We start from the raw sequence: 25579 nt of genomic DNA, 5'->3' as shown, positions 1-25579 counted from the left end.
CGCGCGACGTTTTGTACCTGCTTTTAGACGCCTTTAGGGTTCCATAAAGGGCGAGATTAGCCGCCGAGGTCGCTGCTCTATTCGGTTTGTCGCCTCTTTTCTACAGCATCCTAATTGAACTTCCCCTTTTCCCCTATTTCTTTTTTTTTTTTTCTTTTTAGCCTTGAGGTGGGGGAGGAGGAGGGAAGAGAGACGGGAGGGCAAGGCATTGTAAATATTTTCTTTGAAGTGAGCATTCAAAGAAAAGAACAGACTGAATGTCGAAAGCAATTGGCGAGTAAAGTCTTTTTTGTTTTTTGTTTTTTGCGAGGTTTCATTTTTATCTTGCTTTTGACCGCAGAGGAGGCTTTGAGCCATCAAAAGCCAATCCATTGCAGTGGGAGTGTCACGTGACCCTCAGGACGGGCGCTGGAATGCCTGGGACGCGTTGGATTGGTTTGGCTCATTAATGGCTTGTCCAATCGGTGTAATTATTTTTCCAGCGTGTCTCCCGGCTTTTGGTGTATTTTTGCACTGACCCCTAGCGTGCGCGTAGATCCATTGTGAGTTGAAAACGGAGTACGGTATGCTAAGCCATTTTTTGAAAAATCAACTGTAGTTGGATTTGTCCGATCTCCTATTTTACGTTCAGCTCGTTTACGTTGGACATAAATAAAGTGAGAGAAAAAAAAAAAGTCACTTTTTGGTGGTGCACATTTCGCGTGTATTTAGAGTCACACGTCTTCCTGTTGTTCTCGACATTGGGCCGCGGAACTGAGTGATAAAAAAAAAAAAAAAAAAAAAAACGCGCATGAGTAAAAAATGAATTAAAGCAAAAAGTGGCGCACACTTTGCGGTAGTCAAAGTTGCATTAGACTTCCGACGCGGGTAATCTCGAATTTGTCGTTTCCTTCCTGGAAACGGATGTTGATATTAAATATGATATCGGCTTTTTTGTTTGCTAATTTAAGACGTTACTGAATTCTTTTTTTTTTTTTTTTTGTGCATTTGCCTGCTTGTGCACAATGTGGGTGACATGTTTCGCGTGCCTTCGCTTTTAGAAATTGGAGCGTCTGCTTGCCCGCACAGCACTTGAGAGAGCCAATCGGTGCGATCTACGGAGCGAGCTCGGCCAATGACAAGGCTGCAAACATCTTTATGCATAAAAAAAAAAAAAAAAAAAAAGAAAAAGAAAAAAAAATATAAGTTACTTAGTTTTTATATGGAGCACGGCGAAACGTCACAGTCACTTTCGCAAGGGAAACCGTTTTCCGAGGTCTAAACCTCTTCGAAAAACTGGTGAGCTTTTGTCCGTTGAGCTTATGTCCAATGTGCATATGTCCGTTCACTTTTTTTCTTTTTTCTCGTTGAGCGTTAGGTGAGCGGCGTTTGGCAGCTTCCGGTTCCTTCGCAAATTTTGTTTCAGTGTGGACAAACGACGACAATGAGCTGCAAGCCTGTGCGAGCATAATTTTGAAACATCCAGACTGTAGTTTTCTGAACCATGCTTAAACGGGCTTGCAGATCGTCGTCGTTGTCGTTCGTCAACCGCTAAACAAAATTTCCCAAGGAACCGGAAGCTTCCAAACGCCGCTCACCGATTGGCTAAGTGCTTTGCGGCAAAGTAGGTCGACGTGCTAAGTTTCCGAGAGTGTTTTTGCACGGCACGAAGCGCATCTCACTAGTTTAAAGCCATTTGAGTTGTTTTGTGTTTGTCTTTTTTTTTGAAGGAGAGGGGATTTTTCATTTGTCTGTCTCCCTCACTTAATTCGGTGGTGCGTGCTCACGAGCCCTATGGCAGGTTTCCCCTTGGCCTCTCATAGGGGGCGCTGGTGACCTTTTTATAGAGCTCGTGCTGGAGCATAGCTATTAGCGTTGACTTTTGTTTATTAGCCGCGAGTATTATTAGCTGCCCCGGTAGGAGGGAGATGTTTGTTTAATTTTTTTTCCCCGATCTTTCTTTTTTGCCGAACCACATTTTCGGCAACTTGATCTTGTTTGCGAAGAAGCAGTCGGCCTGGTCCGTGACTTCGCCGAGATTTATACGCCGGGGCGTTTCCTCGAATCGAGGCAGCCACGTTGCCGTACGGTAATACAAAAGGGAGAGTGTGATAACGAAGAGGGAGAGGAGGAGGAGGAGAGAGATTTACTGTAGAGCAAAATGGCGGACGTTGAAAGAGGGGTTTCGACTTTAGAGGCAAGTTGGGCGGCGGGGAGAGAAGAGGCGAAGCGTGGCGGCGTCCCGCATCTATCTATCTTGTCAGGTGCGCCCGCCAGGCTCTGAAAGCGTCTTCGCCTCTTTCGGGTTTTAAAGTGCTGTGGAGAAATGGGAAAGCGCCTTTCTATTTTTGTTTTCTTCTTAGCTCGCACGAAATAAGTTAGCAGTATATGTTGTGAGACGAAGAAAGTTCTGAAGAAAGAGGCCCGAAAGGAATTGTGTTCCTGAATTTTTGTAACGATTTTTTCAATTATTAATAAAGGGGTTTAATATGTACGATTGACTATCCTTCCCGCTAAGCTCGAGTAAATATTTTCTTCTTGTCGTTGGTGTTATTTGTTTAAGTAGTAATAATAGTTATAGTGATTTACTAGAAACGTAACCAACTCGAACTCTCGGGTGCGCTGGTTGACCTCCCATTTCGTCCTGGTGTCTGTGGTATCCAGATTGCCTGGGTCGTGATATAGTTTCCGAAAGCCGCGATAGCTCTTACTTTTTTTGAGCCGCCTCGGTGGCTCAGAGGCAGAGCTCCGTTCTATACGAATCCCCTCAGGCGGCGGGTTCGAATCCAGGCCGAGGTACCCGCAATCTGACGGAGGCTTCTTCCGGAGAAGGCGCCGTGTGACCGAAATTTAGGCTGTGCGTCAAAATATCTTTATGAGGTCGAACTTAATCTTCAGTCCTCCGCTGGGGCGTGCCAGATGCCCCTCGTTGGTTTGGCACGTAAAACACGCACATTTTACTCGGTTTTCTTCTTGGAAATGATTGGTCTCTTCTGAATATGTCACTTGCTGCTCCATGCCATATTTAACTAACATTTGAAGTGTGTATGTTTTTTTACATCTTTGTCAGGTATTTATTCGTTCGTTGCTTATAAAAAGAAACCCAAATTCCGTTGGGCATCGTTTTCACATGGCAGCTATTGATCGCATGCACGAAGCACGCGAGAAAGTTGTAAAAGTGAACTTTTCCATAACGACGTTGGAAGTGAAAGCAAGCGTGCCTTTACACTTCTCTTTCTCTCTAAACTGTCTCTGGGTCGCCGGCTGTCCGTTCAATCCGTTAGTATATTCCCCTTATCGATCATTTTCACACGGCGTCGCGGCTTCCACTTGGTGGACAGTAACACCTACGCAGTTTCCCTTCTATTTCGTCGGGGTATTTGTAAGCAAGGTTGTGTTCCTTTTTTACTCTGGTACGTCGGTATGCGGTCGGACTGTCTGAATTGTTCCCCTTTCGGGAAAGCGGCCCAGATGCGCGCGGTGTGCACTGCGCTCCATTGGCGTCGTCGATCTTTCAAGAAAGGTGGCCGCCTTTGTGAGTCTCGGTTTTTTTTCGCCGTTTTTCGGGAGCAAAAGGCTCGATCGGCTGGTTTGGTTCGCGGTGCACGACGCAGAGTCCCGTTGCCGCTGCGAAGAACGCTTTTTTTTTTTTTGCGTGTGTGTCTGTCTGCGTGTTTGTTTGTGTGTATGTATGCGCGTGTGCGGTGTCCCCTTTGGCGCTGTGTCTGCGTGTGTTTGTTTCTTTGTTTGTCGGTCTGCCTAGTAACCCTTGGCACCGCCTTTCTGTCCGGTGCCGTCGGGAGCCGACAGACGGGGGAAAGAAAGGCTTGCCGAAGAAATAAGGTTCTGTCGGGAAGAAATAAAAAATAAAATTGAAAAATAAAGAAAAGAAAAGATGGGGAGGGGAGGGCACGTTCGTCAACCGACGGGATATCGCGAGATTTTGGTGTGGGGTTCTCTTTCGTATGGTACCCCGAAGGCATCCATCTATTCTGTTTTTATTTATTTTTATTTTTTTATTTGATTCTCAGGTTGCTTCCCTGCCCCTTTGGAAAGAAAGGATGCAAAGTTGGGTTGGGGAAGAAAAGGGGAAAAAGAAGGGGGGGGGGGGGGGAAGACTAGTTTGAAACTGTTTGAGCAGGGTGACTGGGGTGCATAGAGGGTTCAAAGAGGGGAAAGGGGAGGACGGAAGAAAAGAGAGAAAGAAGGAGGGGGGAGGGCATAAGGGAAAGTACCTGCTTTCTTCTACCTGTCGTAGGGGTTGTCTGGTGGGGTCATAAGGGAGGGGGGCTTTCTTTTGTGTTCCGTATGGGGGTTTCCCAGAGCACGCTTGTGTTGGACGCGACGGATCGAGCTCAGGTGAAGCCAGGCGCCAGCGGGATTTTCGGCGGAGTCTTTCTGTCTCCAAGATCTTTGGAGACCTCTTCTTGTTGGGTTACCTGTGCGCTGTTTTGTGGGGACGTTTTGGGTCTTCGAAGGGAGGAGGTAGTGGTGCCGTTTTGGGTGGAGGGGTGCTTGGCGTCGTCGGTTTTCGTTCTGGCTCGTTTCGTGCCGATTGTGTTCCCTAAAGTGGGAGATAACAGCTCTCGTGCGTGTCCTGGTTGCTCAGAGCCGGGGACTATACGCTTTCTTCTTTTTTTCTTTTTGGAACAACCGAGAAAGTGGTTTGTGTACATTTTTGTTCGGGGTATCTCGGCAGCGGCCACGTGGTATCGTTTGCAGCTCACCTGCGCTGCAGCTTCTCTTTGGAGAGCTTTTCAGCGTGAAAGTTTGGCAACCTGCGGGAACCTTCCTTGTGTAAAAGTAAAGCACGTGGGCTCTCGATTTCTGAGGACTTTGTGCGACGATTCTTTAGTGGGGGACCTTTGGATGCGGATATGGAACAACTTTTGTTGTGCGGGTATGGGATGTGCCGTTTGCTATAGCGTGCCCTCTTGGAATACAATTTAGGACGACGGAACCGTACGAATAATTTGTTTTCTAGTGCGTTTACTTCTGTATCGGTTTCGTGGACGCAGCTGGGAATCTAGCGTCATCGTTGGGCGCTCCCGCGAGGTATGGTAGCTATGGACACAGTACGGATGGGTTCGGCGTGAAGTCGTTTGTTTCAGTCATGTTACCGCGTAAGCCCAGTTCATCGATCCTGTCTACCCTGTGTTTTGCTTGCGGTGTTTGCAGTCTCAACCGCTTGATTTGTGGTTCGTTCCTCCGCTTCGCGCTTAGCTTGATGGCGTCGCCAAATGGGAAGTTGCGAGCAGTACTCTCTTGATATTAACTAGAGCTGTAGTGGAGCCAAGGCTATGAACGCTAGCTCTTTGAAGTTTTGAGGGTTACGGCTGCGCTTGGGGCTTCAAGGCGCACGATGGAGCACTTTGTGCAGTTGACGTTACTGACATTTCCTAACTTTTTCTCTCTGCCCTGTGGCTTACGTATGGCATCTTTTCTTGCTTTCCTTCCTCTCTGGTTGAGTGAAAAGAATGTTTGGGTACCCTTGTCTCTGCCAAGGCTGACTTTAAATAAGATGAAAAGGCGTCCTAACTAGACACACTGACGTGTCATCATAGTAGCCCGTGAGCACCACCGAACGATGAGGATATAGGGAGAGGAAACGATGTTTAGAAGCGATTGAATCCTGCGAAGAAGTACCTCGTTTAGTTCCCCTCCACTTTGCCCGTAAGACGAACGGACGGACAAAGCTCGCCTCTGCTCGCTTATAGAAATGGACGGGGACGAGTCAGACTCTCTGATGAGTCTTCCTGAAAGCTTTTTAAGCTTCCCCAAAGTCAACGACCGTTGTTTATTTTATTTTATTTTCATCCTCGCGTTAGTTTAAGACCCGGATGAGGCACGTCGAAAGGGAACTAAGGGATTCGTTTATTACCTGCGTGCTTTTGTTCGTCTTCGATCCAAGGAGGGTCGTCCGTTCTCTTTAAAGTTCGTCTAAAGTGCGCGGCGCACACTCTCTACACTTCGTGTCTCATCTTACGATGGACCGCAGGTAACGCTACGAGCGGGCGATCCTGCGCCGCGAATGTATGACGTCACTGCGCGACTTGCGGGTCGCTGCGCTTCTCCCCAAGGTCACGTGACACTCACGGGGCGCCGGATTGGTTGGAATGGCTCGTAGCGTCCGCTGCAGTTCGTCGTAAGGTGTCTCCTCGTAGCTCGGAGAGAGAGAGAGAACGTCCAGTCACTGCGTGCCCCCGAATTACATCAATGGCGGGGCTTTCTCGACCGAGCTGATGGCCGGATTTTAGAGGCAGGGCTAAAATATAATGTCTCCCCCCCCCCCCCCCCCCCCCCTTTTTTTTTTATTTATTGGTAGGGTCACGTACGCCTTACGAGGTTAGTTGGTGGCAGACTCCGGTGTCCGCACTGCTTTATGATACCTTTTTTTTGGGAGAGCTTATAAGTCGCTTTCGTGTCGATTTGTTTATTTATTTATTTTTTTCATTTCCGGTACCTTTTATTTTGAACTCTCGATTATATATATCTGTGTGTGTGTGCGCGCTTGCTCGGTTTTGTTTCCGTGTTTTGAGGCTTGGTTCATGCTTGCGACTTTTCTTTTTCTTTTATGCATCCCGCTTCACCCGCGCATGACTTGCATGTCACGCATGTGGTATACATATGTCGTGAGACAAGATCGTACAGTAGTGCGTTGCGCGTGCGGCTTGACGTGTGCACTGCGCGATACAACTGGCACCAAAATCAAAATGTATGCGTTGTTTTTTTTTTTCTCTTAAAATTTACACGGGTTGGCATAGAACACGGTGTTTGACTGCCTTAGTTTACAGACGCGCCAATGTTTAGCGGACAGCGAGTAGGGTTCGGCAACTATTCCTGCTTCCTGGCAGCTCAAATATACACTTGACAATTTGCTCTCACAAATGCCAGCAACCTTGTCTCAACCTGGTGCTCGAGCGAGGGTCGTCGAGTGTGTAACAATATAATATCTCTGTATTGTTTCATTTTCTACCTTTCTCGTACTCTATCTTCTCTTCTTTCTGTTTGTCTCTCTCTGTCTCTCACTCAATCACCCACTCACTCGTTCACTCACTCACTCTCAGCGTGATGGTGAGGATGAGGGGGAGTGCGTTCCGCTTGGATAATCCCGTTGGTTCCGTCGTCTGGGCGACCAGCGGACTCACGGTCTAATCTCCGTTCTCTGGATTTGGGGGGAAGCGGGGGGGGGGGGGGGGGGGGGGGGGGAACGGGGTAATGGCGACTAATCCGCAAAAGAGGAAATTGGCTCCCCCTGAAACGCTGCAGCGCGCGCACGCGCCAGTCTGTGTACTACTTACTTCCTGTCATGCTTTCTCCCCCCCCCCCCCCCACCCCCCCCTTTTCTCTCCCCTTCCCTCCCTTCAAGCACGAACGAACTGTTTGTTCCCGTAAATCCTTCTGCGGTTAGGGAACATAGAACTGGGTTAGACAATAAACCGTGGACGGGAAGAGCTCCGAGACCACACCGCTCGTCTAGAGCTTTTTGGGGGTCTTTGGTAGCTGGGGTGGTCGGTTGTCAGACGTCCGTCTTGTTTGCTCTGTTCTTTTGTTCCTCTTGTTCGGCTGTTAGCACCACGGTAGTTTCTGCTTGGTTTCCGCGTAAGCCGCGTGGGCTGGTGCTGGCAATACCGACCCAGCTGCGTTTGGTTGCGAGACTTTTGGAAGCGGGACGAGGACTCTTGTGTGGCAGGTTACCATTTTTTTATGAAACATCGTGCTGATTTGGGAAAGAGGACCAAAACGCTGTTTAAACGCTCGTTCGCTTTTCGCCCACATCGGGTGTGGGCACTGCAGCGCGTCCCCAGAAACCGCACTTTGCGCATGCGCGTGCCGATAGCAGCGCCACCGGGTTGCCTTGACATCAGGGCGTAGGGACTCATGTTGGTGACGTCACGCCACGAGCACCATAATCCGTGACGTCAGAATTCTATATAGCTGACGTCGCGATGAGAGAGATAGTTCGTGACGGCAGAAGCTGACGCCCCAACAAAGCTGCGGCGCTGGCTCTTCTAAAAAATAAAAAAAGGGGTTCCTGCGCGTGTGCTGTTGCCACGACTATTGCGGGTGAGCCCGGTCGGTTTTAGAAGCAATGGATAATACCCCCGCTGCACGGCACACCTCGAGTCTGAGTGCGACGCTAGACGAATCTGTACCGAAGTTCCCTCTCCATCCTTCTTTCCTACGAATCTGTACCCAACTTCTTCTTCCTTAGCAGTGGAGATGTTCAGGTTGTTTTGGTCCGGGACCTCGATGGAGCATGTTGAGCTATCGTCGGGAACTGGGGGAGGTCGTGAAAGATGTCGACGCCCTGGCCGTCCAATCAGGTCCCTCAAAACATCCAATCGGTCCCATGCGCCGACACACGCTCGGCGATTCATTTTCCAGATCACCGCCCCCACGGCGGGTCATAAAAACGCTGTCCTTGGTTCCAAATTCTAGGACCCGAACCTGAGTCTTGTTCTGCTTACATGCCGGAGAAAATATACGGCTCCGCTAGAAATCACGGAAACGTGCCTCGCCGGGCTACTTTTTCCCACCCCAAAGTGTGGGTGGACGTGGATAAGCAAAAAGATCAAAAACGGGCCAGGCGTACACGAAACCTTAGCGTGCGTGTCCCGACGCAAGCACCGGGGTGAAATCGCCCACGAAGCACTTAGAGCGTAGTTTACGGAACGACTTGACAGTCGCTGACAAGTATACAACCCGGCATTCCGCAGAAGATATACTCGCGCGAACCAAGGCGAGAACCACCGAGACATGTCGACCGGTGCACGTTTATGCGACCAAGAAGCACAGATGAAGACACTTAAGCGATAAGAAACGTACGTCAGGCATATGCGAGAGTATCGTGCCTGGTCTTCGAGCGTCACGGGAGAGGTACGATTCCAAGAGCCAGAGGCACTTCCCCTCCGCGTCTCAGCCAAACACCCTATCCAATAAACGTATTATCCATCCATCCTAACGCCCTTCGACGTGTTTTACCTCTCGACCCCGGGTTCTTCGGTGAATTTACGTTTCGCCCTGTGCTTCAGGGTCAAGGAGCAGACGCTCGCAACCCTGGGAGCAGCGGCCTCTCGTGGGAAAGCGGTGCTTTCCCCGCGAGTTCGAAAACCGAGGTTCGGCACGTAGGGGCAAAAAAGCCAGCGGACAAACTATGAGTAACATGACCACAAACAATCCGCGGAAGCAGAACTCTGTCTCGTACGCGCACTGACCCATCCCCTCCCTCCCTCAACTCGGGAAACGCGGCACTTGATCTCCGCTTCCCCGGACCCGGCGGAAACTCCGACAAACAGATAAACAACGCAGAACACGGAATGATCTGCCGAATACTCTCGAAAATAATTAAGAAAAACGAGTACTTCTACGTTGGTTTTAATCCTCAACTCAGAAGATGAGAACGTGCATGGTCTTGACGCGCTCCAAGCTTCCACGCACACCGTGGAACTTGTCATTCGCAAGTGATGATAAGTGCCCTCACGGCCTCGTTGGCCACGGACGCGAATCTTCATATTCGTCGACCCACTGATTGTTGACGAGCGCATACGTTCGAGTGACGTACAGTTCCCGTGTCCAATCCGTGAGCTGGGTTCGGCTGACGTAGCTTTGGCACCGCGGCTGCATCACGGTAAAAAGGCGGAGTGCTTTCGAGGTAAGAAGTAGTCCGCTATATTTCCAAACTTTCGCACCGAAATTCCCTCTTTCTTCTGGCTCACTGAAGGATATGCGATTAGTAAAATTCCGATCTGAAATCGTTTATCCCCGCCCAAAATTCATTTGGTGGCTCCTTCATAGTCATTTCCAGCGAATGAGATTATGTGGTCGTCGAATCAACTCGCCATTCTGACTGTGAGCGTCGCACCGCATTGCGGCTGGAGTGGCGTGCGCTAATTGTGCGATCACATAATCTTATTCGATGGAAATGACATTACCGTTGCCGTGTGGCAGGATATTAGTCTATTCATAGAAGCTGTTGCTGGTTCCCTTCGTGGTTACCTGCCATACTGTCACACCCCTGGTGCGTTTGTATTATAACCTTATTCGTTCTTTTTTTTTTTTTTTTTTTTTACTTTTCGGTGCAACCGGGAAATAGAATGCGCTGTGCGCAGCGAAGCGTGTAATTTTATTGTAGCACGCGCCGCACGTGCAGCAGAAGACACGTGCACGATCAATAGGCATGTTCTTTAAACCTGTTTTCACCTAAAAAAAAAAAAAAAAAAAAGGTTTGCGCATTGTTCATACGCCGCGTGAAGTAGCTCTTTCAAGAATTGGTTGTCGGGGTAAGAAGCGATGCTTTTGACTTTCCAAACGTGTATACGTCTTGATAAGATGGCATTTTTCTAATCTAAAATGCATTTACATATATATTACTTAAGTACATAAGTGCTCCGCGAAAACCTGACTTTTTTTTTTTTTTTTATTATTATTATTATTATTGCGGTTTTTGAGGTGAAAAGAACCGAACCTCCCAAACTTCGTTTTAGAACCGAGTCGTGGCGCGGCAGTCGCGCTGGAACTAAGGGCTCGAAGCCTGCTCCAATATCCATCCCCAATATGGCGCTGTGCGGTCGAGGCGAAGCGTTCGTTCTCGTGCGAGCTCTTCAATTTGTTTTCCTGGGCTGTGGCCACACTAGTTTGCTTTTTTTTTTTTTTTTTTAAGTTCTTTCTTTTGTTTCCATGAGGTGCGTGACTTGCTCCTCGCTGTTATTTTCTTTTCTCCTGCGTCGGCACATGTCGAAGTCGAGTGTGTTAGGCTTAACGTCTGAGGCGTAGAGCTTGAAACGCAGCATAATCGCAACCGGAGCAAGCAAACGAGCCGGCAATCTTTTTTTTTTTTTTTTGGCGAACCAGATTAACAATTACTTCATAAAAAAAAAACAATAATAAAAGAAAAAAGCTAGAAAAAAATTAACGCACTTTCCTTCGGTCCTAACTCATCGATGCCCAGTCCCACCTGTGAGTACCCGCCGTAGCAACGCGGAAACGTTTTGTATACATTTTCTTATTGTTTTCGGTCGATCCACAAAAAGGCCGACTGATAACTTCCGCCACGGGCTAAACCAGCCAATCATAACTGGATTCTGCGGGATTGAGTTCCGGTAAGCCGACTTAGGTACTCTGGGAACATTGAGTGACTCTGACGTGCACTATATGCACGCGTCGAAGGCAGCGTGCATAGTAGCGACGATGATGATGATGATGTTATGACCGTTACAATTATGCGCGATTTGACCTTTACCCGAATTACCGAGGCATCAAAGAGAATGCCGGGAACGTAGGTACACGCGCTGCACGTGCTGGCGTCTCTGCAGCGGTTCCAGCATTCTCTTTGGTGCTTGGGTAATTCAGAAAAAAGTATATGCGCCTGATGCGAAACGTTGTTCACTTTGAGCCTCGTAGAGGAAAGGCAAGCACCATGTTCTCTTTATTTATTTATTTTTATTGTTTTCGACAGTTGGCTCACGTTCTCGTTTATTTATCATCGTCCAACGGCTGGGGGTAACGAGAAACGACCTCGTTTTTATTTATTCTTTCTGCGTGACGTCTCCGAGCATGCGCAGTCTGTTGTTTTTGGCACGCGCGTGGGGTGCTCGCCGCAGCTGGGTTGGTCGGGATCAACCTGGCGAGACAAAGGCGGGGGTGAGTGACAAGCAAAAACGAACCACCATAAAAGAAAGACATTGTGCAGCGATGGTAGCAGCCAGCTATACCTCGTCTCAGCGTATACGATAAACCAGATGCCCAAAGCAGCGGGCTGCCAGGTCCAATCACGAGCCAGTTAGGAACGATCCCGTTATTCCGGCGTACGTATCTCCGAGATTCGCGCACTGATAGGTATATACGACGTCCAACGCACCGGCACAAACCGCATTAGTGTGTCTCTTATGCGGATTTCTCGTAGTAAATCTGTCCGAATGATAATCAAATATTGCCGCATCCTCTAAGTGTTGAGGTCTCTGGACATCACACGGGGAAGGATAAGGAATTCATATCGACCCGAACGTATAGGATTACGAAACGGCCACCATAACCCTATACGTTATCGATCACAAACTTCAAATGTGCTATTTGGGATTCTTTGTGAAAAAAAAAAAAAATGTACAACGAAAGCCCGCACGAATACCATTAGGAACATCGTGTGAGGCCAATGACAGTTGTCATTTGCTCCGTGTAAAACTTGTCCCGTCAATGGCGTCGAAATTGGGAAATCGGATTGTTTCATGTTTTGGAGCTTTCGACTGTTTTTCGGAACCACTAGAGTTAACGATTGTATAGCGGAGTCACGCTCTGTGTTTTACGCCTAAGTTCACTTCGGCGTAAAACTTCGGCGTAAACGTAGGTGTAAACTGAGGCGGGAAAGGAGGAAGCCGGGGAGTCAAAATGGCGACCTTCGTAGCAGACGACGGACCTTAGCGTCCACGGACAGATGGGGTGAGGGCTTTGTTGAATTTGCCTTTCCTAATTCGATTCGGGTGCGGTGAAGGGGTTGATATTAGATCGTGGGAGCTTGGTGTACAGTCGATTCAGTCGGCGTTCATAGACTCTCGGGCGGATATATAATACTAGCGACGGGTGTGTTGTTGATGCGGAGGGGTTATTTTTAATGGGGTCGCTCATGCGAGCGCGCTGGCTCTGACGACATCTGGCGCGCTCTACTCGAATGTGACCAGACCGATTTTTTTTTTTTTTTTCGTAGGCGTCATTAGGAGGAGACATTGGAGACCTTCGTTATACATTAACGCACATACGCCTCCGTTAAAAAAGGTAAAAAAAAAAAAAAAGAAAGTTATGGGTGCAGCGTGGGGGTATATCTGATATACCTGTGCGGCCTTTTTAACTTAATCGTTTTGCTGCGATAAAAAAAACAACAAAAAAACACTGCGCTTTTTTATAACGGGGGGGGGGGGGGGGGGAGGGGGGGCAATAAACGGAGGGACAGATGTACAGGAGAGAGAGTGGGGGGGGGGGGGGGGCGTCTTTCAAGCTTGTTATTGAGTCTATTTGCGCGTCGGTTTCGGCGTTTAAAGATGGGAGACTTTGAATGAAGGTTTTGGCCGAGTGGGCTAACGTGTCTCAACTCGGAGCATGGAGCGAAAGCTTGCGCCGCAGGACCTGCTAAGTTCGATCCCCACCGTTTGCCCGTTTTCGATCTGGATGAGCCAGGTACCGGCACGGGTTCGTGCGATTATTACTGCGTGGTGCTTGTTTCAGACTCCCCAGCTTAGCGGTTGTACTGCACCGGCTAAATTTTTTAGTATACAGTCGAGACTCCAGAGACAGGTCACCCGTTGAAGCGTACCAACATCAAGGCGGTCTAAATGCACGAGCAACACAATTTTAATGGATGTTCTATTCATAGTGCCCAAACGTAAAAGGTTCGAGCTAAATTACAAACAACCGCCCCTCGTTTTTATTTTATTTTTGTATACACCGTATGAGATGTAGATTTGCTGCTTGCGATCCCATGCGCGTCCGCATCCATTCAGTGTTTCCTTTTTCAGTTTCCCGCTGAGATCAAAGTTCCGGTTATAACGTTCAAATATATATTCATACTTTTTTTTTTAAATTTACTTTAAATTCGTAGAATGAATTAATTTGCCGCGGTATTGGTTTCGCGAGGACGCGAATTCACGGTAATATCTTATTTCCGTGTGGACCCCCACCCAGTCAATCGATGCGCTGCAAAGGAATCACGTGAATGCGTGCCTTGCGCATCGCAGCGCCCCTTTTCCTAGGTCACGTGATACTCCCGCGGCCTTGGATTGGCTGGGATTGGCTCGTAGCGCCCTCTGCGGTCCGTCGTAATCCGAAGCCGAGTGAAGCCCAAATTAATAGCAGCCGCGCGTGCGATGACATCCGTCGGCTCGAATGTTGGAACAAACCGGATGTGCTTTTACCTCTCTCTCTTTCTTTCTGGGGCATCGGTTACGTTGTAAACAGGGGCATCGTGTGACGCTTCCCAAGTTGCATTCAAATGTCAACCTCTTTCTTTTTGTTTATTTACTTCGCGTAACATCGAAAATTATATTTGGGAGAGCCGGTTGGCGGAATTTCTTGCATCGTTAATCGCGAGCCCCGGAAAATTTAATTAACGCCCCTACCAGAAATCGATGGCTACGTCGAGTTTGGCCGCACTACTGAAAATTGTCGAATGCACTATATTACGTGCATATTATTTTCCTTCTATTTATTTTTTTTTTCTTCTGAAATATCTGTCTTTTTCTTTAGCTCATTTGTTAGCCGATTCGTGTGAGTGGCCTTTGTCCAGCGCGTCTTCACACCCAATATTTCTTTGCGCATGCGCATGGCCCGTGACGTCACAGGCTTGGTGTGACGTCAGAAACACGAGGCTGCAAAAACCGCCGAAAGTCGGGTGATTTTCTTGGCGCGTATTTGGAGGCTGGCAGCGTTGCGACTCTATAAAAGCGAGCGTGACGTTTGTATAACAATGGACTTGTTTTGACGGCGTCCGCACCGGGGTGGGTGTAAAGTGCGGCATGTGGCTGGCGCGGCGGCCCTTGGAAGACATTCTGCGCGCCGGGCGTGATGCAGGTGCGGAATGAAGTCCGTACAAAGGGCGGATCGAGTTCGTCGACACCGGCAGGTACGACGCTGCAGTCAAAACATTTAGTGAGCGAAAGCCTGCGTCTCTGCCTTCCCTTTGTGAGCGGGGATTGCGAGGCTCACTGACCGGAGGAATGGTTTTCTTTCGCAACCGCGTCCTTTTTTTTTTTTTTATTCTTTTGTATGCGCATGTGTTTTCTAATTTGTCATGGCGACGTAGTTAAATCGTGCGTTGTCGGGCTGCTTCGAAAGTGCAAAACTGGATATGCGGATGCACTTATACGTCGTTGGACACCGAAGTAAACTTTCCGTTGGCGCATGGCCGACAGTTTTCTGGTAATCAATTTCGGGAAGTAACCGTGTACCCTGCGAACACGAGGGAAAGACTGAACACACGAACGCCAATGTAAACATCTCTGCATGGGGAAACGGACCTCTATGTGCAGCTCTCCCATCTCACGCCCAAACAGCGCCCTCGAAATAATTCCTGGCTCAGTGGCTTTCCTGTTTCGCGGAAACTGAACGTAAAGGTGTGATGCCTGGAGCGGGTTTGACATAGTGTGTTCACCGCTTCCCCCCCCCCCCCCCCCCCCCCCCACACACACACACACACACACAATGGTTTTTGGTACTTTATGTGATGACGTCATTGAAGTGCCACGCTGTTGCCGACCGCGAACCTGGTGGCGCACGGGCACTTGCGGCACCATTATAGCGCAAGTGGCCGTACTCGAAGATCCAATCTGTCCTCGTCGAAATAGTACAAACCATCGCGTCTTGCTCCCGCGAGAAGGCAAGATAACGGAAGGTAAAGTAAGCCCGACGCATGAGGCTCGCGAGCCACGGTTTGGCCAGCCCTGGTATAATAAATAAAAGCTTCTCAGATTCCCCCCTCCCCCCCTCCCTCCCTCCCTCCCTCCCTTCCTTCCTCCCTTCTGGCCAATTCGATGCGTTACTCAACTTCCCAGAATCGTACGCCTTTTCGTAAACGAAACATACGTACACACGCAGCCATGGAAGCAAGCGTACACACTCGGAACATAAGAGTACATATATCCGCATGCGCGAACGAAAAAAAAAAAAAAAAAGGCGAAAGAAACGTAGTATAAACAGAAATGGTCGTCCGCATATCTCTCGCAAACACCAGCACCTCGATATGGAGAGTCATCCGTGCGGCCCTCTCGATCATGTCTAGACGGGGATTGAGCCCGCGAGCTGGAAATGTTCCCGGGTGTAATATCGCCCCCACGCGTATTTCTGTATACATACACGCAGTCGAACGTCGTATAAGCTCGTTTCCTTCTTGTACAGTCTGCCGTCTCGCTTGAAACATTTGTTTTCAGGAGTTCTTTTTCTTTTTTTCTTCTTCTCCTCATTTGCGGCTAGCTCGTAAGTTTTTCGTAAGTTGAGGTCATGTGACGTAAATTTTCCCGCTAAATTTAGCAGTGAATTGAATTGGCGTTGAGGTCACGTAGAGGGGAATTGAATTGTTATTGAGGTCAGGTGACGTCAATTTTCCCGCTAAATTTAGCGCGGTTACGGCGACGGTGACGCCGACGCCGCGAAACACGGAAACGGGCGCCTAAAGAGCTGCGCTTTAAAAAAATAAGAGCGGGCTTCTTTAGTGAAGCAAACGGACCCATGGTCTAGTATCTCACACGAGGTTCCGAGCCCACGGTGAACACAAATAGTACACTCGCCCAGCAACTACGCTATATTGAGTCCCCCCTCCCTAAATACCTAAAATATGCTCGTTGTCGATCCTGATTTCAGAAGCTGCTACGAACGAGAACATCCTTCTTCTGGGCGAAACAGCAACAGCAGAAAAAACGACATGGCGTATCGAAGTGGCGGCCTGTCTTTCGAAAGCTTACCTTTACCTGACACGAGAGCCACAGACTTCTGCCAGTTTGGTTTGCGTCAGACGCTGCTGGTTTAAACCAGGCTTCTTTATGCCGTGTCGTAAGCGTGCATGCTTCGAACTCCGCGCTTTCGCTATAGCCTTGGCACCGCCGCATGGCTGATGTAGCACCGGCTACGCTCCACCTAAGCGCAGCGGACGCTACGAGCCAACCCCAGCCAATCCAAAGCCGCGAAATTGTCACGTGACTGCGACAGCCTATGGAGCGATCAAAGCCCGTATACGCCATAGCTCATAGCATTTCGGACGTCATCATGGGGAGATCGGGCGCATGCAGTGATTGGGTACGAGAGCTGCGTCAACGTATGCGGATGGGGATCGTGTTTAGTAGAATGCTTCGAAGGACGCTCGACCCTTTTCGAAATTCAGTCTGGCAACGTTGACCATTATCATGTCAGTGTATGGCGTCTGTGCCAAACGAATGGCTGTCTTCTTGAGGGTGACGTTTATTTCGGAGTGTGGTCCAAGCGGCTCTTTGCACAAGTTTGGCTCTAAAGACTTTTTTTTTTTTTTTTTTTTTTTTTTTTTTTTTATGGATGAAGAATTTTAATTGAGGCGCTTAGAAGTCGCCGCTTTATTCTGGCCAGTTCTTACTTTCACGCAGTCGAAACTAGAACACATCAAAAGATCATTCTGTGGTGATCTAAGAAGCGATTCTCCTGTGTCACCGACTTGCGAAAGTGACGGATCCCAATCAACGAGATAAAACAGCGCAATAAGGTACACAAAGGGAAGCGACAAACCGGGCAGAGCGCCGACTCGCAACTATGTATTTTTACCGTACCCCCCCAATTCAGTTGCCCCGCTAAAACATGGCGTGAAAATTAATGTGACGTGACCTGACACCATGGGACCTACGGACGAATTACGGTTCCCCGCTAAATTAGGGGGAACATTCTGGCACCGAGTTCCGAAATGGGTTTCTTGCCGAGTTGGCGCCGTCCGACTGGTATGACGTCACGGCTTCGTGGACTCGCATTATTCGAGGTGGTTTTTGGTTGCTGCTCCCCAATCCAATGCCACGTGACACTCGGGCGGCATTTGATTGGCTGCGACGGCTCGTAGCTTCCGCCGTGGTGCGTCGCGGGGTGAAGCGCAGCACAGCCGTGGAGCAATCCACGCGTGGCAGGGTTAGTTAGTGGCACATACGCCGCGCAGGAGGCGACGAGGTGGGGGATATGCGCCTCGCCTGGTTGGGTCATCGTCGTCGGACTATTATGCGTGCAGCTCGGCGTGACGGGAGAAGGACGTGGCGCCCAGCGGAGGGAGTCGAGCGAGGGCAGGCCTTGCGTCATCGGCGAGCGTGAGCTTCTAAATCGAGCCGGTGGCGGAAAGAAATAGAAAACGAAAATTTAAGAAAAAAAAGGTAGATGGAGGTAACTCTCGTTGCGTGTGACAGTGGATCTGACTGTGGTCTCTCTGTGATAGCATCGTCGTCACCGTCTTTTTATTGTTGTGCCCATGAACAACGATTGTATGCAATGTGACACAACGTGAGAAAGTATAAAACGTGCGGAAGTCTCCCGTCGGCGAGACGAATGCCAAATTTTGTCTGGCAGCGAAATTAAATCGGCTTTTGGGTGACCCGAGTTGTCTTGCGCGTGTTATGCTATTTGGATCACGAGCGTTTTGTTGTTTGTCGTCCGTTCGTGAAGTTTATGCTTACGAGAGTTATGAGGGAAAGGTGTAACTGAGTGGGGTCTACGAGCTGCGTTTATTTACTTATTCTGTTTTACGCGCTTTCGTGAAAAACAGAGAGAGAGCAAAAAAAAAAAAAAAAAAAAAGAGGGGGCGGACGTGCGTGAGAGGCTGCTTCTTGAAGAGTGAAACAATTGAACTGGCGTTATGGTCGTGTTCCGCAAGCAGCGCGGATTGACTGCGAAGAGCTGCGGTTACTTTGCGAAGGGCTTTAGTTACTCTGCGGAGCACCGGAGTTTCTTTGCAGAGAACTGGAGTTCCACTGCGGAGAACTGGAGTGACTCTGCGAAAGGCTGGAGTTACTCTTCGAAGTGCTAAAGCGACTCTGCAAAGGGCTGGAATGGCTACGCGAATTCTAGCGGAATGTCTCGTTGAATAGAGTCATTTCGTCGGAAGTTACCCAGGCAGAACCACTTATCGGACGGATTCATCGGAGGCAGGCGAAAGCCAACGACGTTAGCTGACGCATGCAGCGGAGAACGCTGACGAGAACAGTTTGGTGGTGTGCGGCGGGGCGAGATGGCGTGCCGCTTATTCCAGGATCGCCGGAACAAGACGCGTACAAGACGAGAAAGATGGGCAAAAGGTATATTACGCAGCGTCGTGCACGATAAGTGATGTCTCGTTAATATACACATCCCGCTATAGAGACACAAGTCATGGGCTAACTGGGTAAACTATACGGGCATATGTTCGTCTCTTTATTACGGACATTTTGGATTATATGGTCGCCGATGTGGCGTTCACGATTGCTCAAGAAAAGGTTGGGTGCGGAATTGAACGGGGCGAGGGCGCAACTCCTTTTGAAGTTTGATTTTGCCGACGTCGTGCGGAGGTTGGTTATTTCGTTTTGCGGGGCGGGGGCCGGTCGTAATCGATTTGAAGGGAAAGGAGCTACTGCACGCTGAGCGAGGCATACGGACAAGGGGATTCTGCGCGCGCTTTGAAACGAGGGTTCATGTCATTGTTTGTCTTTTTTTTACACTGCTTGTTCTGTACTTTTTGCTTTGTTGTCTGTTACTTTATCTGTAGTTTGAAATAATTACCCGCATAATCTCCGATATAGTCTTTTTTTTTTTTCTCCCGATAGTTTTTTTTTTTTTTTTAACCTTCAGTGCGCTGGGTAACGTCTCATTCCAGGAAGTTAAACGCCACATACTCGTGTTTTTATATGTATATATATATATATAAATAAATCTTTGCTGCACGGCTCTGTTATTCGTCCATCTCGTTTTGATGTTCCTTGCTTGTATGATCTTGACGGTAATAGATCGGATATTCCATTGAAACTTTAAAGCTTCCGTCAGCAAGGAAAACGATGGAAAAAGCAAGAACGATGATTTGATTTCGAATCCTTTCTCCTTCATTCGTTTTCCTCCTTCCATCTTTCCACGGTTAATATTAGCCGCTGCTCCCGATCCGCCCTTTTCCTGCAATTCCCACAACTTTTTTTGTTATCTCTCCATTTTGTCGTAGAGAATTCCGGGACCTAAGTTGGGACCAAATCTTTTCCCTAGAAACCGACCGTTGCAGCTCATGTGGTCCGCGACAGTACACGCGCAACGTTACATCGATCGACGCGTTACACCGATCAGACATGTACAAATTACTCAAAAAAGGTAGTTAAGTTACTGAGTATCGATGCCAAAAGTAATTGGAGTAGAGTAGAAATTATGCATTTGTAATAGTAATTGAGTAAACTACTAACTACTCTAAAAAGTAGCGAGTTACTTTGAAGTTACTTTCGAAGTTACTTTTTTATATTTTTGTGGTAACAAAATGAACAGCAGTTTTGATCAATAAAAACCCTGTGAGCCTAAAATAAATGCAGTCTATTTATAGCTTGCGTTTTCGCCAAAATAGTTTATTCGCTCGCAGAAGTAATTGACTTTTAAAGTTCTTGATAGGAGAATTTTCCCCTTTTCCTTTTAAAGACGTCCCCAGCCAAGCTAAATAGACGTTCCACCGTGGCACTGAATGGAACGGCAGCGTTGAATTTGAGAAACAGGCTGCGCAGGGTCGGGTAAGCGAGTGTCGGCATCTTAGGTGTCCATGACGAAACATGTGAGGTTTGCCTCGGGTAGAGGGTCTTTTATAACAAACTTTCCTCCTTTTTCTTTTTTCTTTGTCAAGTCGAGATTGTCATGACTGGCCACTCTTTATTCCGACGTCGTTTTGAGAGTACGCTGAGCGAGTGCACCAGACGGTCAACTGTTCAAGTCTCGCGCCACGACGATGAGATCATCCGGACGACTGCGCGTTCCGTTGTAGCGCTTGTGCTACGCTACTGAAAAAAGAAATGTTTTGGTTTAACAGACGATGAACCGAAGTATACTTCGCCGCTGACGCCGGGTCCAACAAAAGGATCTCCCAAGGGTAACTCGCAATACTCGCCGGCGACTACAATATTCTGACGGGCCCAAAAGGGGTGTCCTAACAGGACACTACAAAACGCACGACTCCGACAAATCGTGAAAATTGAAGCGGGCGAGTCCGCTTCAATTTTCACGATTTGTTGGAGTCGTGCGTTTTGTAGTGTTCTGTTTGGACACCCCTACACGCCTGACAAGTAAATCGTTTTTAACAAAGAGGAGGTCTCCCTGGCGTGGATGGTCGGAAGGACACGAAGGATTACGTGAACAAGCATCGTCGCTCGTATACAGTTGCTGCCGGAAGCGGGAACGTGCTTCCATGAACGGATTATCCGTGCCAGGGTTTGTGCGCGGGGGAGTCCGGCTTTGCAAAGGCGTATGCGCTGACAACAAGGCGACCATGGGATTAGGCGCCCAGCTGCGAGGTCATTCCAGTGGCGCCTCCCGTGGAACTATACCGCTTGAGTCAGAACTCTCTAAAGACAGACAACAACTCTCGGAGTGTCCCTGTCTTTCACGGTTGCAGCTGGAAAAGCGGCGCCTGCGTGCATTACCGGATTAGGTCAATACCCGACCAAGCATCTCTTCCTGCGTTCTTGCGTGCCGGTCTTATGTTTTGGCTGCTCGTCGCCACCTTGACCCAAGGACGCCTTCCCGAACAAGGAGACCCCATGTTAGGGAATGCCACTTCATCTGCCGGCGGCTTATTCATTTCTGCGCTCAAACTTTCGTGATGGAAAAAATTAGCACTATATAATTTCGAAAGTAGTTAGTAATTTGAGTAGAAGTTACCTGAAAAAAGTAGTTAAATTAAACTACTAATTACCCAAATCAAGTTGTAATTGAAAGTTATTAAGTTACTCGAAAAAGTAGTTAAACTACAGTAGTTTGAGTAGAGTAGTTGAACTACGTCCAAGTCTGACACCGATACAGAACCCAGACTGCTCGTATATACAGCGAGCGTATTTGAGTAAACGTTGATTGAAAGGTTGACGCCACCGCTATCGTCCCTACCGACCCGTCATTTCTCATGTTTGTGGCTTCCGCGCGCATCTCTACCATTTTTTTCAACCACATAATCCCTCCCCGGTCGTGAAAACACCGAGCGGATCCCAAAACAGGAACTTTGAAAGGGAGGGGAGGGAGGAGGAATCGTTATGGGGGTCGGTTTGAATTTGCATGCTATCTACCGCGCTTAATCGTTCGCTGCTCTTTTTTTTTTTTATCTTCTTGTTATTTTATGTTTTTCTTTTTAGTTGTTTTTTTGTAAGTCTGATGTGAGACCGAGGTATGTACATGTATATATGCAGCGACAAGCGCATCAAGTCCGTCGCCGACTTGGAGCAGCGAGAAAATAGTAAGAAGGAATAAAAGAGTTACAAGTAATTTTTGGACCGGAATCTTCGCAAGGGTCGGTGGTGGTCGGGTATTTATTTATTTTTTTCTTCTGCATCCGCCGCCGCCCCGTGGTTTCTATTATACGGCGACTTTACCAAGCCACTTTTGGGTTAGCTATTTCTTTGCTGTTTTTTATTTATTTATTTATATTCGTCATCTTGGGCTTTACTAATATCCGTTTCATATGTAGCCGTACTTTATTTTTTTTTTTTTACTTCCGTATTTGATTGTAAGTTTCGGCTTTTTTTGTTTTGTTTTTGTTGGTGGTGGGTGTTGCGTGTGATACGGCTCCTGATACCATCTCCCCGTCGTCCTTTGATAAAATAAATAAATAAACTCGTTACATGATTTACGTTTCTGTCTTTGCGTGTTGTTTTTTTATTTGTATGTATGTCTGCCCCCCGCCACTGGCTTTTTGGGGACGGTAGCGGTGGGGAGCTGAATTATTTATCGCTGTCTTATACCCCAGGAATGATCGACCCCCGATATTGGATTTCTCTCTCTCTCTCCCCCCCCCCCCCCCCCCCCCCCCCTGGCTCTGTGGCTAAAAATAAAACATAACAAAAAACTCAAATATTGAGTTCGGTTCTCGGCGGTGTGTACGTCGGTTAGGTTTATAATAAGGACGCTGTAGGGCAGTGGTCTGCGTAATTTCTCTTTTTAATCGAAATTGGACCCGGAGTTGATTTTGTCTCGGCGAAGGAAAGAGCCGCAGGGAATCTTCATTAAGCCTGTCTGGACGCTGAAGTAAAACTGAGAGAAAATATGGACACTCATTGCGGAACCGTGGAAGATTAATTCGGAGATCCACGAGTTGCCGATTACAAGAGTCGGGTTTGGTCGTATCTTTTTTAATTTTATTTATTAATATTTTATAGGTCTAGTCATGATTTTTAGTGGTCGTGCTTTTAAGACGCGTTGTCTTATCATGAAAGTAGATCTGGGATCTTTATCTTCTCTGTGGATTGGGTCAATTGAGGCGTCTATGGCAAGTTCGTTCGGCTGAGGTGCCCCGAGGCTCAATACAGCGCCAGAGCGCGTACCAAAGTAGATTGCTCGGGAAAGAAGGCGAGCGCGCTTGGCTTTGTCGTCCGTGAAATTGTCGGAGCGACAAATAGTCGTCAGATAAGGAAAAAAAAAAAAAAAAAAAAAGAATATAAAGCGAAAACAAAAACACATTAGTAGCCTTTGGGGGGCTTGCCGGAACGGCTCGCCGTTTTGGGGAATTTGGGACGGGAACTCTCGAAATTTGAATTTCAAAACATCGCTTTGGTGTTCCATCCTGCTTCGCTCCTTTGGAGAGAATCAAAACCTAAGTAAAAAAAAAAAAAAAAAAAAAAGAAAAAAAAAAAGAGGAAGATGAAAGGAGGATTTTATTTTATATTATAATATTTTTCAACACCTTCGCGCAGTGGAGTAAGTAGGGTGATAAGCGAACGGTTGTGCCGCCCCTCTTTTCCTGCGAGAAAAAATAAACTGGGAAATGGGAAGGTTTTATGAAAAAGAGGGGGACACCTCATACGCCACGAAAAAAAAAAGAAAAGAAAAAGAAGCACCCCTGATATTGGAGAGCTTTTCCTGTGACGGGAACTTAGACAACCCGAAGGGCGACGCCGTACGCGCTGTGTCGCGCGTGCGAGCTGGAGAAACTGCCGTGAAGTGCGCAACCAAAAACAAGCTCTAAAACGAAACTAACAAAAAATAATATATGGTCGTCCGAAACTAGCGGCGGCGCCAGTCTCCTCCTTCCTCTGTGTCGCAAGCTGCCGCCACCACGCCGCCGCCAACAACCCGTGTCGCTGGTGTCGCACGGAGACGCGGAGACGCGTTCCGTTTGCGGGCTCCGCCTTCCCGCGTGTGACGTCACGGAGAGGAGGCGTCACTTTGACGTCACATCCGAAAAAAGAGGAGAAGGGACGATTGAAAGAGCAGGCACCTCTGCCGGCGCCGGCGAGGCGGCCGTGGACATCGCCGCCGAAAGCCGGCTTGACTGGCGGCTCCAGGCGTGTTTTGGCTGCTCGCTGCGCGCACTGCTTTTCGGGATGCTTCTCCCGCTGTAATGTAAACTACCGTGTTCTGCTTTCTGCTTCGAGCGCGTGTGTGTGTGTGTGCCGTGGTGTGCTGTGTGAGCATTGTGCGCTAGCCAAGGGGGGGTGTCTCGGATGTGCAACGATCTGTTGTTTTCTCGGCGGAAAAAGGAACGAAGAAAGGCTCCGGTGTTCCGTCTGGAGGAGGAGGAGGAAAAGCGCCTCAGCGGCGAAAAATTCCGGAGGTGAGTCGTGCTCGGCGGCGTCGCGGCTGTGGCCGGCGTTGTTTGTTTACGTACTACGAGTACGGCTGGCGCCGAGAAATTTCCTGCGAATCTGGCGTTTATTTCGGACTTGCCCCGGTTGCGTTTTTCGGGAAGGGCTTTTGGGGGAGGTTTGGGTTCGTTAGTTAAGCCGGTGGAAAGCGTGGTGTGCTCTAGTCGTGAGCCTGTTGTGTTGCGGGAAATGTGTTTCCTCGAAGCTGGCCTGCTTGCCCGTATTGCTGCGATGGTTGCAGCAGCCTGGTTTGAAAGCATCGGAGGGGGATGGTCGGGTGATTAGTTTGACAGGTTTGACAGGTAATAGCAGCTGGTTGGTGGAAATGGGGATGGTGGGAAGAATTGGGCTGGTTTGGTCGTCTGGTTTGTGCTTGTGAACTGGATAGTAATGTAGTTCAAAAATTTAGAATTGGGGTGCAGGAAAGGTGTCAAATCGGGCTGGCTCTCTAAATTAAGGCGCAGGAGGAATCCGTTGTTCTCTTTCCATATGAAGTCATCCAAAATTGTCAGCTGTCATCTGCTTTTTTTAAACTGTTTTGTTTGTTTGTGTTTGTCACGAGTACATAGCTCGTTAAACAGCTGTCTCCCAAACCTCCACAAGATTGCTACCTGAAACGGCCGAACGAACAGCACTCGTGTAACGATGCCAACAGGTGCAGCTTCTAACCCGTTGACGTTTTAGTTCTAGGCCTTCGCTTGTTTCATTTGAGTTAAATTATGAAACGGTGGACGTGCCGCTTGCTCGAATAAGCCGAAAAATATAATGGTACTTAAAACAAGTATTGTTGGTGAGAATTCACAATCACGAAGACCCGGAGAGCTGAACACGGAGGAAAAAAACAAAAACATGCAGGAATTATTTATTTTTTCGTTCTTTATAATAGTAAAACTGTTTATTCCTCATCACATTCATTCATGACATAGGGTGACCAAGAAAGCGTGCTGCAATAAGCGTCTTAACAGTGTTCCTAGCCCCCCCCCCCCCCCCCATCCCCCTCCCCTTTTCCTCTTGTGTGTGTGTTCCTCAGTTATCATGCTCAATGTTTTATATAATTGTTTTATTCCTCGGTCTCGTGTTTTTCTTTGGTTTTTTTTTTTTTTTATTGATGAATACCAAAACAGACATAGAGCATGATAACGTAGAACCTGAAGTATCATAGCGTAGCACCATCTGTGTCTCGGAAAAAAAAAAAAAAAAAAAAAAACACGATAGATATTGTATGTGTTCCTTTCTCTCGTCTTTTTTTTTTTTTGTGCTGAATTTTAAAAAGAAATGATAATAATGTAACCGACATTTTTCTATGTCCATCGACAGTCGGGTCTTCGTGGGCTCATCAC

The 25579-nt window shown here is 48.1% G+C and overlaps 1 protein-coding gene across 3 annotated transcripts in view; it reads left to right on the top strand.

The window, feature by feature from the left end:
• The window catches only part of LOC8025354, a 152812-nt gene that overhangs the window by 59565 nt on the left and 67668 nt on the right, over positions 1 to 25579 (top strand). For 2 of the 3 annotated variants that reach the window (XM_040218842.3, XM_029988599.4), the window contains exon 1: positions 23889 to 24208. The exons of the other annotated variant lie outside the window; for it this stretch is intronic. The gene's annotated coding sequence lies outside the window, so the exon portion shown is untranslated. Of the gene's footprint in view, positions 1 to 23888; positions 24209 to 25579 lie in introns of those variants that run through there. 3 annotated transcript variants of the gene reach the window in all.

Source organism: Ixodes scapularis, unplaced genomic scaffold (genome assembly GCF_016920785.2).
Source record: "Ixodes scapularis isolate PalLabHiFi unplaced genomic scaffold, ASM1692078v2 PGA_scaffold12__126_contigs__length_90152505, whole genome shotgun sequence".
NCBI classification, from domain to species: domain Eukaryota; kingdom Metazoa; phylum Arthropoda; class Arachnida; order Ixodida; family Ixodidae; genus Ixodes; species Ixodes scapularis.
Note: the sequence above shows the minus strand (reverse complement) of the source record. Positions and strands in the feature narration are given on the sequence as shown.